The sequence below is a fragment of the Ochotona curzoniae genome, unplaced genomic scaffold (genome assembly GCF_017591425.1).
Source record: "Ochotona curzoniae isolate NIBS_2020 unplaced genomic scaffold, NIBS_Ocur_1.0 scaffold_4506, whole genome shotgun sequence".
In the NCBI taxonomy this organism is placed as follows: domain Eukaryota; kingdom Metazoa; phylum Chordata; class Mammalia; order Lagomorpha; family Ochotonidae; genus Ochotona; species Ochotona curzoniae.
This window is the reverse complement of record NW_024467119.1, coordinates 67,756,807-67,770,994: the sequence shown is the minus strand read 5'-3', so window position 1 is coordinate 67,770,994 and position 14,188 is coordinate 67,756,807. Positions and strand designations below refer to the sequence as shown.

General features: G+C 51.8%; 1 non-coding gene across 1 annotated transcript; it reads left to right on the top strand.

Moving 5' to 3' along the window:
• Positions 1 to 5,863: 5,863 nt before the first annotated feature.
• Positions 5,864 to 5,970, top strand: LOC121147662. Its single transcript, XR_005882462.1, has one exon. It is a non-coding gene; the product is annotated as a U6 spliceosomal RNA (small nuclear RNA).
• The last annotated feature ends 8,218 nt before the right edge of the window (positions 5,971 to 14,188 follow it).

The following is a 14,188-nucleotide window of genomic DNA, read 5'->3' as shown; positions in this document are numbered from 1 at the left end:
CAGAGCACACTGAGTCACACCTAATTTACAGAAAGAAAACCAGAGGCACAGAAGTGTTAAATAACTTGTAGCTCAGCAACAGGGCCTTAGAGCACAGCATTCTCACCTGTTGTGAGCCCCTTCATGCCTAGGCCTCCCTCACTCCTGGCCTTCCTTCACCTCGTTCTGTCACACAGCCAGCCAAGGTACCGCTCACCTGACTGCTGTCCCTGTCACTCCCCATCCCTATGACACACAGACCAGCTGCCTCTCACGTTCCTCTCGCCGTGTCTGTCCCGGTACAGCTGCTGAGGGTCAGCCACGGCATCTTCGGCCTACAGCTTCCTCCTGCCCAGCCTCCAGGATGCTAAAGAGCATCAGGGCCAAAGTATGGCTCTAAGTGTCTGTGCAGCCACCAGACCCAGGGTACCAGTGATACTGGACCCACACAGCTCTGTCATTGCCCATAAGTCTCCAGGCTCCAGAGAGCTCCCCAACAGACAGATGTAAACCTTCAGGCTTCTTTGGGGTTTAGGAGACAGAGTGGGCTGCATGGTCCCATCTTTCCCTCTTTCCTCCTTATTCTGGCCTTGCTTGCTCCTTTGCTGTTTTCTTAAAATGTATTTGAGTCTTGTGTCCATTTCTCAGCCGGGTTAGTTGTTTTATTGCTGTGGTGCTGGGTTTTGTTTCGTTTTGAGACTTATTTATTTAAAAGGCAGAAAAAGACATCATCTGATTCACTCTCCAAATGAGTGCAACAGCCAGGGCTGGGCCAGACTGAAGTCAGGAATGCCTTCTGGGTCTTTCGCATGGATAGTGGGGACCCAATTATTTGAGCCACCATCTGCTGCCTCCCAGGCGCATTAGCAGGAAGCTGGATCAGAATTGCAAAGTAGTCAGGACTTAGACCAGCATTCCGTTATTCAGTGTTGTAGCCTAGTTGGTCCGGGCAATCCCCAACAAACTTTCCTCAGGCCCGCCTCCAGCTCCGGTCTTTGCATGTGCTATGGCCTAGTCCCATCTATTCTGCATCCCATCGTGATCTCATACACACCCATGGATGCTGCAACTTAGCTCAACCTGACCAAGACACGGCCCACACATAAATTGATGGATGCTGCTACATTGAACAGCCTGGAACGCCCCCCAGCCTTGGCTCTCATGCTCACAGGCCGGAGCTACAGCCCATTGAGGGAATGCCCACAGTTGCCTACCAAGTTCACTCCCAGCCCTGGATCTTGAGTCTCCTAGGGGGTTACTGCAGTCCAGCCTGACATGACTGCACACAGTCCTGGCACTTGCTAACCTGGTTGGCCCACACCCAGACTTATCCACCCCAAGGACCAGCTCTCACTCTCACTAGTAGAAGCAGCAGCCCAGCAAGGAAATCACCAAATTTCCGCTACCAGACTGGCTCCCAGCCCCAGGTCTTGCACATGCCAGTGAGTGCTATGACCCAGTCTGAGATGCCCACCCCAGCCCTGACTCTTATACCAATCAACAGAAGCTATGCCTAGCAGGGGAGATTCCAAGTTCACTTGCCTGGCCCACCCCTATGTCCTTGTCTTGTACAATTGTTCTGTGGCCCAGCATGTCATGACCAGCACCCAGTCCTAGGACTCACCAACAGGTTAGCTTGATTGGCCCATACCCACTCCAGCTCTCACCAGTGGGTGCTACAGCCTGGCCCGGCCCAGCCTGGCCTACCCCCAGACCAGCTCTCATGTAAACCTGTGGGTACAGTGGCCTGGCCTTGCCTGTACCACATGCATTCTGGCTCTTGCAAGCACCAATAGGTGTGACAGCCTTGCCAGCCTGGTCAGCCCACAACCCTGGCTCTCACATTCACCAGTGGGAGCTGCAGCCTATCCGGGAAGTCTGCAAAGTCTCCCTAACAGGCCCATTCCCAATCCTGAACCTTGCACATGCTAGCAGGTGCTTCAGTCCATGGTTCACCCTCAGTCTCATCTCTTGCCGGTGGGTGTTGCGGACTAGCCCAGACAGGAACATCCCACGCTCTGTCTTGCTCTAGTGTGTGCCAGCAGATACTACAGTCTGACCCAGCCGAGCCTGGCCCCAAATGCTACACAAATGCTGAGTGCTGCAGCCTTGCCTGTTCTGGCCTGCTCCCCAGCCCAGCCCTTGTTCTCCTCAGCCTAATATGGGAGCTCCCCAAGCTCCTCTGCCCAGGCCTGCTCCCAGCCATGCATCTCATGCATGCTGGCAGGTGCCACAGCCCTACTTGGCATGGTCTGTCCTCAGTCCTGGCCTTTGCATGTGCTAGTGGGTGCTGTAACCTGGCCCAACTGGATCTCCTCCCAACCATGGCTTCCATGAGACACTTGCTTTGAAGAAAAGCCAGCTTTGTTCAACTGTATTGACCATGGGTCCTAAAACCCTGTGACATTTTTCATACTGTTATTGCCTCCTAGGAAAGATTAGAACAGAAAGTGATAAAACTTTCAGCCTGACACCGGCTTACCAGCATGCCAATGGTAAAATGGGCCTGGGGTCCCTGCACATGCTTGGGCCCTGGGTGGGTGGGCAGGGCTGCAGGCAGCATACCACCCTGCCAAAAGACTGGGCTTCAGAAAGCTGTGCATTCAAAGACATTGGGGCTGTGGATTGTTCACTAAAATGGGTACAGGGATGTGTGGGAAGACTTCTAGGGGACTTCCATTAACCAGGCTACTGCACTTGCAGGTAAGTGATGGGGCTGAGACCAAGCAGTTTAGAGGAGGGAACCCAGAGGACTTTTTTGGGTCAGACCAATGCACCTGCCCACATGGCAGACCTGAGCTGGAATCGTTAGCATTAACCACTGCCTCCAAGCACACAAAAGCAAGGGCTAAGAAGCCTTGCCTCCAAGGACTAAGCCACACTACCTGCCAGTGAGTGTCTGGGCAGGGGTGGGCCACGTTAAGCTGAACAGCACATGAGAGAACCAGGTCTATGGGCAGATTCTGTGGAAGATTTGTGGGCTCACTCCTGTGGGACTGTAGTATCTGCTGGTGTAGTTGAGAGCTGGAGGTAGTAACAAACCAAGCTTGGTATGACCACAGAATTCACCAATTGTCATAAACTGGAGTTGGGAACAGTCCATACTGCAGTTCCCTTAAGCACACCCACAAATTGGGTATAGGGCAGAATGGGCCACAGCATCCACCAGGACACAAAAGACTGGGGGATGGATTATGCTGGGCCTAGCACCTGCTGGTACACTTGAGATCCAGATCTTGGAGTGGGTCTGTTGGGGGAACTTGGGGAACTCCCCTACTGGACTGTAGCTCCCACTAGCGAGCACATGAGTCGAGGCTGGGTGTGAACCAGGCCAGGAAGGCTGTTCTACTTGTTGTCAAGTATATGGGCTGGTTCATGGGGCAAAACAGACAGGGCCAGGCCAACCATAGCACACTGGCATGCACAGGGACCAGGATGGAGTGCAGGCCATATAAGGCTAGGCTATCACACCTATCAGTTTGCATGAGAACCAGGGGTGGGGGCAAGGTAGGCTGCAATATCCAAAGGCAAAGTCCAAGCCAGTAGGTAGGCCATTCCGGGCTGGGTCAGAGCATCCTCCAGCATGTGCAAGATCTGTTGCTGGGAGTAGTGTCACCACCGCCCAGTAGCAGCAACACTAAAACGACGAGGCATGCTCTGAGGGTCCGGGAAAGCTGGAACCACAACTGGACCCCTTATTGCCAAAAGCAGCTGCATTTAAACCCTTATCTCCTCTGCTCCTGTCCCCATTGGTCTAAACTTTCCTCCCCGCTTCTTTTGGCTAGCCCTCTTTCCGCCACCCTTCCTCCCGTTCTTCTTCCCATACTTTCCCCGGCTCTTTTCCGCCACCCTTCTTCCTGCCCCCCAGTCTTTCTCATCTGTCTTCATCTGTCCTAGTCACCATCCTGTCCCTCCGTCCTAGTCCATCCATGGTCGTCCTCTGCCTAGCTTTTACCGGCTACTTTTATATCATTCTCCACCAATCACTTCTCCCCGTGGGTCCACTTGGTGTTATCTGATAGGTCAGTAGCAATAACATAGTCGGGGGGCGGGAGGGATTAGCCTATCCCTATGACTTCCTGTTTACCTGCTAGTGAGACCAACTCCACCTCCTGGCCCTGGGCCAGCCGCCATCTTACAATGGCCCTTCCCAATCACAGGAGTGGCTTTAGCACCCCGCTCCCCACAGAGTGGGCCTAATTGGGGAGCTGAGAAGATATCCCTGCTGGGTCACAGTTCCCACTGGTCAGTGCAAGAGACAGGAATAGGAGCAGACTGGGTTGATAGCTGCAACATCCCTTGGCATGTGTGTGAGATGAGACTGGGAATGTGCCAGAGTGGGCTAGGCTCCAGCACCTACTGACGCTAGCCAAGTCCAAAACAGGTATGAAACCAGCTGAGCTAGGTTGTGGCACCAGCCATTCTACATGACAGCTAGGGTCTGGGGGTGGACCAGGCAAGGCTGGGTTATAGCACCCACTGTAAAGAGCCAGAATATGTGTGGGCTGGTCTGACAAGGTCATAGTACCCTCCGAAGAAGGTCAGGACTGGAGGTGGGCCAAGTCATACCAGTGTGTATGAGATCTACAACTGGGAGCTGGTCTATTAGGGCAGCTTGGGAAACTCCCATGTTAAGATGCAGCCCTGTGTAGAGTTGGCACTTGGGGAGGGCCAGGCCAGGCCAAGCTGCAGCATCTGATGGCAAAAGCCAAGCCAGAGGATGGGTTATGCTGGACTGGGTTGGAGCATTCACCCATCCCACACAAAATCTGGCTTGGATCCGGCCTGATTGGGGAGCTAAGAGAATGACTCAGCTGGGCTGTGGTTCCCATTGGTGAACATGAGAGCTAGAATGGGAGTGGTGAACTGGGCTGGAATCCCTCGGTGTGGACTGGGTCTAGGTGTGCCAGGCTAGGCTAGGCTCTGGTACCTGCTGGTGCTCACGAGAGCCAGAGTAGGTGTAAGACAGGCTGGGGTAGATCTCAGCACCATCCTGAACCATGCAAGAGCTGAGTCAGGGGCTGGGTCAGGCAGGTCTGGGCTGTAGCCCCCAACAGTAAAAACCCAAATGGGTGTGGGCCATTCTGGGAAGACTGTCATACTTTCTAGGAAAGGAGTTGGACCAAAAACCCACCGGAATATACAAAATCTGCCACTAGGAGGTGACTTGATAGATGAGTTTGGGGAACTCCTCTATCCGGACACAGCCCCTACAGGTGAGCACAAGAATGAAGGCTGAGAACAGCCCAGACCAGGCCATTCCACCATGCCTACCAGCATACATGTGGCTCAGGTCTGGAAGCAAGCCATTGTTCACAGCACCTACTGGCAAATGTGAGAACCAGAATGGGGTACAGCACAGGCTGGGTTGGGCCACAACACTAGCTAGTTCACATTAGGGCCAGGACTGGAGGCAGTCCAGGTTGGGCTAGGCACAGCACCCACCAGCATGAGCTGGAACTGGGGGCAGGCTGGGCCAAGTCAGGCTGCAGCACTCGCTAGTGAATGCTAAAATGAGGCAAGCCTGTCAGACTGTAGCACCCACTAGCACATGTAGCAACCTGGGGAGGGATGCTGATCTTGGTAGGGTATCTTTGGGAGCTCCCCTGATGGGCCACTGTATCCCCTGGTGAACATGAGAGCTGGGTCTGGGTGTGGAACAGGATGGGCACAGCTACAGAGTTCATTGGCCTGTATGCAATCTGGGTTAGGGGTAGAGCCAGGCTAGGCTAAGTGACTACATCCACTGGTGCGTGCATGAACCAGAGTAGGTACAGGCTTGTCAGGTCTTGCCACGGCCTTAGCTGGCATGTGCCAGGACAAGGAGCAATTCCTGTTAAGCTAGACCACAGTACTACCTGGAAGGATCAAGATCTAGGGCTGGGTGCTTGGTTCTGCAGCACATATACTAAAATTGGAACGATACCGAGAAGATTAGCATGGCCCCTGCACAAGGATGACACACAAATTCGTGAAGTGTTCCATATTTTTAAAAAAAAAAAAAAGGATCCAGGGCTGGGAGTGGGCCTGGTAGGGAAACTGTAGGTACTTCTGTGTGAACTGGATCATGGGGTAGGCTGGGCTGGGCTGAGCTAAGCTGCAACACGCATAAGCATATATGAAAGCCCAGTTGGTATATGGCATGGTCCAGACTAGCCTGCCGTACATATTGGCATATGCAGGAACCGGGACTGGGGACAGGCTTGTTGGGGGTTACTGGAGGTCGCCTGAACTAGACTGAAGTTCCTGTTGATGTGCATAAGAGCCAGGTCAGGGGCAGGCTGGGTGGGACTGGGCTACAACAGCTGTAACAACAGCTGTAGGCTTGCACAGGACATGGGATAGGAGATGGAAGTAGCCAAACAACTACAATCACCAGTGTTTGCGCAAGCCAAAGGGGAAAAAAGACTGAACCAGACCCTGTACTGACTGGCACATGCTAGAATCACGTCTGGAGTCACCCCAAAGTGAGGTTTTCTGGGCGGCTCTCAAACTGGATTACTAGACTCAAAACTCCAGCCACAGGGAAGATCATAGGATTTATACTCCAACCTTGGAATGCATGTGTCTGGACTGGGCCTGCAGAGGATATTGAGTGTCATGTCAGAAGATGGAGAACAGAATGGGTTGGATAACCCTCCTGGATGAGTTTTGCAGCAAGTGTCTGAGTGAGTGTATGCTCTGGGGTGGACTCTGTCAGCCAATGGACCTTGGAAGGATTTTCTCAACTTTGGAGCAACAAAACGAATAGTGTCTCAGAACTATCAAAACAACTCAAGCAATACCCTTGGGACATTCTTTTTCACATTGGGATTTCGCCTTTATTTATATTTATTTTATTTTATTTTTATTGCAAAGTCAGATATACAGAGAGGAGGAGAGACAGAGAGGAAGATCTTCCATCCGATGATTCACTCTCCAAGTGAGCGCAACGGCCGGTGCTGCACTAATCCAAAGCCAGGAGCCAGGAAATTCCTCCAGGTCTCCCACACACAGGTGCAGGGTCCCAAAGCTTTGTGCCATCCTTGACTGCTTTCCCAGGCCACAAGCAGGGAGCTGGATGGGAAGTAGAGCTGCCAGGACTAGAATAGCGCCCATATGTGATCCATATGGTGCATTCACAGTGAGGACTTTAGCCACTAGGCCAAGGTGCTGGGCCCCATATCGGAATTTCTAAGATGACATTAAGTGGACATCCACCATCCTAAGTACTGATGTAGTTTCGCAGTTGGAAGTGCCCCCTTTTCCTCCCTCCCTATCTCCCTGGTCCCAGATAAAAGAAAGAAGGGAATAAAAGGAAAATTGGAAGTATTTGTCCCACCCACTTCCCAAACTTTTCATCCCCTGTGTGACAGGGCCGCTCTGTTGCTTCATAGAGATGGAGAGAGACAGGAACCCAGTGAGAAACAAGACAAGGAGGGGGTGGCACTGGGGGGAGCCAAGATGAGAAGTAGCTGCATTTGGGGTGTGTCAGAATCAGATACGAGGCTGATAAGCTGAGTGGCTAGGCACTTTTTAGAGGTACATTTCACTGTCATTTGGATATAGAGAGGCTGAAATCTGAAGACAACAGCCACTGGAGAGACGGTGTACCACCCACACGGGGGGTGGGGGACCCAGGCAAGTCTAGGGTCAATCAACAGGAGAAGCAGCAATGAGGAAACCTGAGCAAGAAATCTCACTGCAGTTGGCTGTTTATGTAATTTTTTTTGAAAGATTTACTTATTTATTGAAGGACAGAGCTAGAGAGAGAGAGAGATTGCTTGTCCATTTGCTGCTTCTCTCCCCAAGTGGCCACAAGAGCCAGAACTGGGCCAGGCCACAGCCAGGAGCCAGGAGGTTTAACCCACTCTCCCTTGTGAGTGACAGGGCCCCAGCACTCTGGGCCATCTTGCACTGCCTTTCCCAGGTCACCTGCAGAGAGCTGGAAGGGAAGTGGGGAAACTAGGACATGCGCCAGCACCCATAAGGAATGCCAACACCACAGGTACAGCCTCACACATTACACCACAATGCCAGCTACTTTTTATTTTCATCTATTTATTTGAGAGCCAAGAAAATAGAGTGACAGAGAATTTTCTCTCTACCAGTTTAATTCCCCATTGTCTGCAACAGTCCCCCAACAGAAGCTAGAATCCTGGAACTCAACCCAGGAGGTTACCATGTGGTTGGCAGGAGGCCAGCTGCTTGAGCCTGGGGTGTGTTCACCAAGGCGGCTGGAGGCAGGAACCTGTTACAGGGCTGGAACACAGGTACTCCGACCAGACATGCAGGTAACTTAACCGCAAGGAGCACTGGTGAGCAGGGGCAGCTGGTGAGCAGGGGCAGCTGGTGAGCAGGGGCAGCTGGTTTAGGACCGGGGCGCTTGACTGCTTGCAGCGGGCTGTGGCAGGAGCGAGGCAGGCCTCAGAAGGAGGTGGCTGCGGGACTGGGCTCAGGGCTGGTAGGTGTGCCTGGGAAGCAGACACCAGGTTATCCTGGAAAGCCCTTTAGGGACGTTCCCGCCAGTGTCAGGAGGCCCTAAACGCCACAGCACCCGCACTAAGCAGCGGGAAGGCACCATCCTGAGACTGCACTCAGCGCAAAGTCGCTCTCACTGCTGGTGACCTCAGCGGAAGTCACCTGCGCTCTCCAGGCGCTCCTCGGTGTCTCCGGATTCCTGGGCTGGCTCCCTCTTGTGGTGAACATAGATTTCTCACATTGCGTCTGAAGCGAAGAGAAGGAGCAACTGGGAGGAAAGGCGACTTGAATGTGTTTCTTCTCAGGCTTGACCTTGAGTCGCTACATAAAGATGCTATTTTCAGGGCTTTTTCATTTTCTATATCTCCCATTTCAAGAGGGCTTATTGCGCTTGGAGCCAGCAGTGAACAAAGCTGAGGAAAGCAGGCTTATCTTCTAAAGCAAACAAAAGCGTCTCAGTGCTGCCTAGCTTTTTAAAATCCTATCTCACTGGGGCACAGGTGTCCACAAAGCTATTGTAGTCACTAGGGGAGCGGATCAGCACAACCTGTAGGTTCAGTAATCCTACCTTAACACAATCTCACACTTGCCTACCTCTCACCTTCACCATCACCCCAGCCTGTTTGCTGAGTCATGGCCCACAAGGGAAGTGACCTGCTGGACATGCACAGACATACGGACAACCCCATCTGGGTTTCCTACTCGGATGGCAGGGCCTCATGCCCTGGGGCCATCTGCTGCTGCTTTCCCAGGCTCATTAGCAGGGAACTGGGTCAGAAGCCAAGCAGCCAGGGCTCAGACCAGAGCTCTGATACAGGATCCTGGAGTTGCACTGAAATACAACACTGGCTTGTGTGTGCATATGTGTTTCTCTGTTTTCTTTCTTCCTTCCTTCCTCCCTCTTTTCTTTCTTTTTTCTTTCACTTTCTTGCTTCTCTATATACATTTTCTCCTCTCTCTCTCTTTCTCCCTCTTTCTCTCTCTCTTTTAACAGATAAGTGAGAGTGCTCCCACCCACTGGCTCACTCCCCACATACCCAAGAGCCCCTGGCAGGCTGGGCCAGGCCAACGCCCAGCAACAAGGAGCTCAGTAGAGGCCTCCCAAATACTCGGTGGGAACCCTGTTACTTGAACCGTGCCTGTTGTCTCCCAGGTGCCTGGGGTCAAGCTCAGGTGCTCCTTGATCCTGCGTACTCCGTCGTGGAACTCAGGCGTCTCAACCAGCAGGCGGAAGGCTCGCCCTAAATGTATCTTTCATTTCCACTTTCCACGAACTTGCTGAGGTCGCCCTGCAGACATGTGCCTGTGCACAGTGGTGTGCACATGAGCGTGCAGCAATGTCATCAATCTAGGAAAGACTTCCCGCACCTGCCGCTCTGGGAAACACAGCCAACATCCTGGAGATGGTGACTTCTGAACTGCTACCTCAAAGGTCACAGGCTTCACGCTGTGGCAGCTGACGTGGATGGAGCCGTGGGGGACCGTGCAAAGCCCACCGTACTCCGTGCTCGGTCAACAGGACAGGGTACTTACCACGCCCACTTCTCGGCATGCACCTAAGCCTCATGCTCCATCACTTTCCATATGCCATGACACCTTCCTGGGGTCCAGCACGCTCACTGCAGCCTCAACCCATGTCCTTAGGGTCTTCAGCCAGGCCGTTGCCTGAGCACCACCCCTGCCCTATAAACAGATGACATCAGCTGGAGTTGGAAGACAATCCTCTCTCTTGAGGTTGCCCACAACCAGTCCGAGTATATACTATCTTGCTGCGTTTCCCACCTCTCCTTGCTCTATTCTTATACACAGGAGAGATGTGAACCCAGACCCAGTGTGGCTGAGAGGGGGTGTCTCCCCAAGCCTGCTCAGGGCTCTCAGTCCCCACAACAGAGGTCACCAGGGAGCGTCAGCTTCCCGCTCAGACCCCTGCACCCCAATGCGAAGTAAGTGTTGGGCAGGAAGAGAATGGAGAAGCTCTTGAAAAAAATGCAGCTTGGTTGGCAAAGTCTGCTTTCTCGCTTTTCAGCACGGCAGACTCCTGTGTGTCTTCATCTCAGAAAATGTTCTCAGCCAGTGGCAGCTCAGAGTTCAGGGGGCTGTAGAATGAGACGGTAGTTCATTAGCAGTGCAGATTTTCAGACCGCCCCATCCACCGGACAGCCTACCCCTGGATGTAGTGCCCACAAGGTGGCGCAAGGCGAACCTTACAACAAAATCTGGCAGTCAGTACTTATCACAATGTTCTGGGGGAGTTGAAGAGATAGTACGAAGGGCGAAGGGCGTGTGCTCTGCCTCGCGATAATGGTGACTGCCATCACAGCAGTAAAATGCCTCGGGGGAGCCACTGAGCAGAGATTAGTTCTGAAGTCACCAGAGTGGGAAAGCACTAACTGTCCAGCCAGCAGGACTTGCTTGAATGGATTTTAAAAATCTTGGAAAACAATCAGGTTATTTGGAACTTGCGTTCTTCAAAAGGACCCGGGAGGTGGGGTGAAGTGAAGTGGCTGGGGCTATTTTAGAACCAGACGAGCAGGTGTGGGTGACATTGAAGCTGGGTAACAGCTATGAGGAAGCTTTTTATCTTTTACTTTGTGTGCTTTCAAATTCCCACAACTAAACGTTAAAAACAAAAAATATAATACCTGTTCTCTCTAAGCATAATAAAATGGCATCATGAGGCAAATATCTGTCCTGTTGTTTCATATGTTTATATTTTTAAGAATGTACGCACTTATTTAAAGGCAGAGTTACAAGGAGGGAAGGAGGGAGAGAGAGAGAGAGAATGAATTGATTGATTCACTCCCCAGATGGTTGCAACATCCAGGGCTGGGCCAGACTAACAAAGGCAGGAGCCCAGAGCGTCTTCCAGGCCTCCCAAATAAGTGCAGGGGCCCAAGCACTTGGGCCACCTTCCACTGATTTCCCAGGCCATTAGCAGGGAACTGGATCAGACGTGGAGCAGCCAGGATATGAATTGACACCTATATAGGATGCAGGCACCACAGGCAGTAGCTTTACTAACTATACCATAACACCGGCCCCTTGCCTTTTTCCTTGCTGTTTATCTGAAAGGTACAGTGACAGAGAAAGAGGAACTTTTCACCTGCTGGCTCATTCTTCAAATGTCAGAAAAAGTCAGGAGTGGGCCAGGCTGAAGCCAGGGGTCAGGAGCTCCATCTGGCAGGAAGCCAAGTCCTTATGCCCTCACCTGCCGCCTCCCAAGCACACTGGCAGAAAACTGGATGGCGAGCAGAGGCAGGCACCTGCCCTCACTGACCTAGTTCTCTCCAAGCAATTGCCTCCCTTCAGTTTCCTGGACCCACTGGCAACTATTTCCTACAATGCATGAACACACAGCTAGCGATAAACACACCATTTGGGTAAGTGACAAAGCCCTGCTTTGATTCCCTGCTCAGCAAGCCACACTCTGATTGTCACTTTGCCTTCGTGGAGGAAACACTCATGTCACCCCAATGCCTGTGACAGCTGCAGCCTCCGTTATTTGGGGTATTTCATTTCTCTTCTTTTTTTAAAAGATTTATTTCATTGAAAAAGTGTCTCTCCTTCTCTCCTGCACATGCTCTCTCTCATTCTCTCTCTCTCTCTCTCAATCTCTCTCTCTCTCTCGGTTGCACATACACACAGTGATCTTCCATCCACTGGTTCACTCCCCAAAAGCCCACCAACAGCTGAGTGGGGGCCAGACTGAAGCCAGGAGCCAGGGGCTTCCTCTGGGTCTCCCTCACAGATGACGGAATCTGGAGTACTTGGGCTGTCGTCCACGCTCTTCCCCAGGCACATTAGTAGGAACTCTGGATTGAGAATACAGGAGCCAGGACCAGTAATCTGCTGTGGGATTCCGGCGTTGCAATCAATGACTTAACCCATTGTGCCACAACGTTAACCCCTGCTATCTGGTATTGCTTTGTACATCGGCCTTATGAAGTTACTTTTTACTTTTTAAAAAAAGATTTTATTTATGTATTTAAAAGGTCATTACAGACAGAGGTGGGCAGAGAAGAGAGAGAGATCTTCAGTCTTGTTGGTTCATTCCCCAAATGATATGCCTGCCAGGCTGGGCCAGGGTCTAGGGACCTAAATACTTGGGCCATCTGCTGCTGCTTTCCTAGGTGCATCAGCACGGAGCTGGATTAGAAAGGGACAGCCAGGACTGGAACTGACCCCAATGTGGGATGCCAGCACTGCAAGTGGTGGCTTCACTCACTGTGCCACAGTCCAAGCCCAGTGAGTCTTTCTGAAAGGTGGAGCTAATCCCAGGGTGCTCCTAAAATACCCATGTTCTAATCCTGGAAAAGACTAAACTGAGGGGCATTTCCCAAGGTCAAGAATGACCCTGAGTGACCCCAGAAAGAAGCAGCCCACATTTGGAGCAATAAAAGCCCTGCCCCACTAAAGGACTTTTTTTTTTTCTGACTTTCTGCAAAAGCAAAGGCTGTAATGCATTCAGTTCTTCCAGGTGCAACATTCATTGTCCTAAGGACTTGCCACTCGTGATCTCATTTCATTTTCATAGAAAACACCGTGGTGGGCCTGGCACGATGGCTCAGTGGCTAAATCCTCTTCTTGCAACCACTGGGATCCCATGTGGATGCCAGTGCATGGCCCAGCTGCTCTACTTCCCATCCCTTTTTCCCTGTCTGTGGTCTGGGAAAGCAGTAGAGGATGGCCCAGGGCCTTGGGACCCTGCACCCACATGGGAGACCCTGAAGAAGCTTGTGGCTTTGGATCAGCTTAGCTCCAGTCACTGAGGCCACCTAGGGAATGAACTAGCAGATGGAAGTGCTTTGTCTCTCCTTCTCTCTGTAAACCTGCCTTTCCAATAAATAAATAAAATAAATAAAATCTTCAGGGGAAAAAAAGAAAAAGAAAACGTTGTGGCTTTCTCTATCTTCCATATCCATGCAAACACAGAATTCTAATATTTTCCCCATGCTCTAATGAAATGTCTCTCATGTCCTCTGGGGGACAGGTTCTCTTTATCGTTCTCCGTGTTGGAACATTTCCTAGTGTAACAGAACACACTTGATCCTGTTCTCTCATTTTTTTTTAGACAACTCTGTCTACCAGATGTGGGAACTCAGCATCCCTTGCAGTGCCTGCCCAGGTGCCCTGGATGTTGAAGCCAGAGTTAGAAGCATGGAGTTCCAGGGGGCTGCCAGGATGCCTAACGGTCAGGACCCAGCCTGTGAGGATGCAAGGAAAGTGAAAGGCAGTGAAAGTACAATTCAGATCAATAGATTCAACCCCGACCCTGTGCTCTTTGCCCTACAAGTTCCGTGTATTCTTTATGATGAATGAGGTAAACAAGAACTGCCCCACCTCCTCCACAGGCTTGTTCTACAAGCCATTTCCCTGTTTCTCTCGCTATGCCTTGCAACTGGGCCGGCTGGCAGACCCCAGCAGACCCCAGTGTGGCCAATGAGATGCCAGGGCAGCAAGGAGGACAGTGGCTGCAGGGCTGCTGTGAAATTATGCAAAGGAGATATAGATCGCTGGCATGGTGCCCTCCCATCTCACCTTCCAAGCCACCTCTCACTCAGCAGGATCAGTGATCTAAGCAGATCACGCTATTGCCTTGCTGCAACACCCAGTGCCTCTCCAGCACAGCCTTCAAATACAATTCAAACTATTTCCCACAGGCTGTCTCCTTCTCCCTTCACATCTCATTCCATGGTCCCTTCCCCCGACTTTTTAGCCAGGCAGATCTTTTATTAGGTAGACCTCCTAG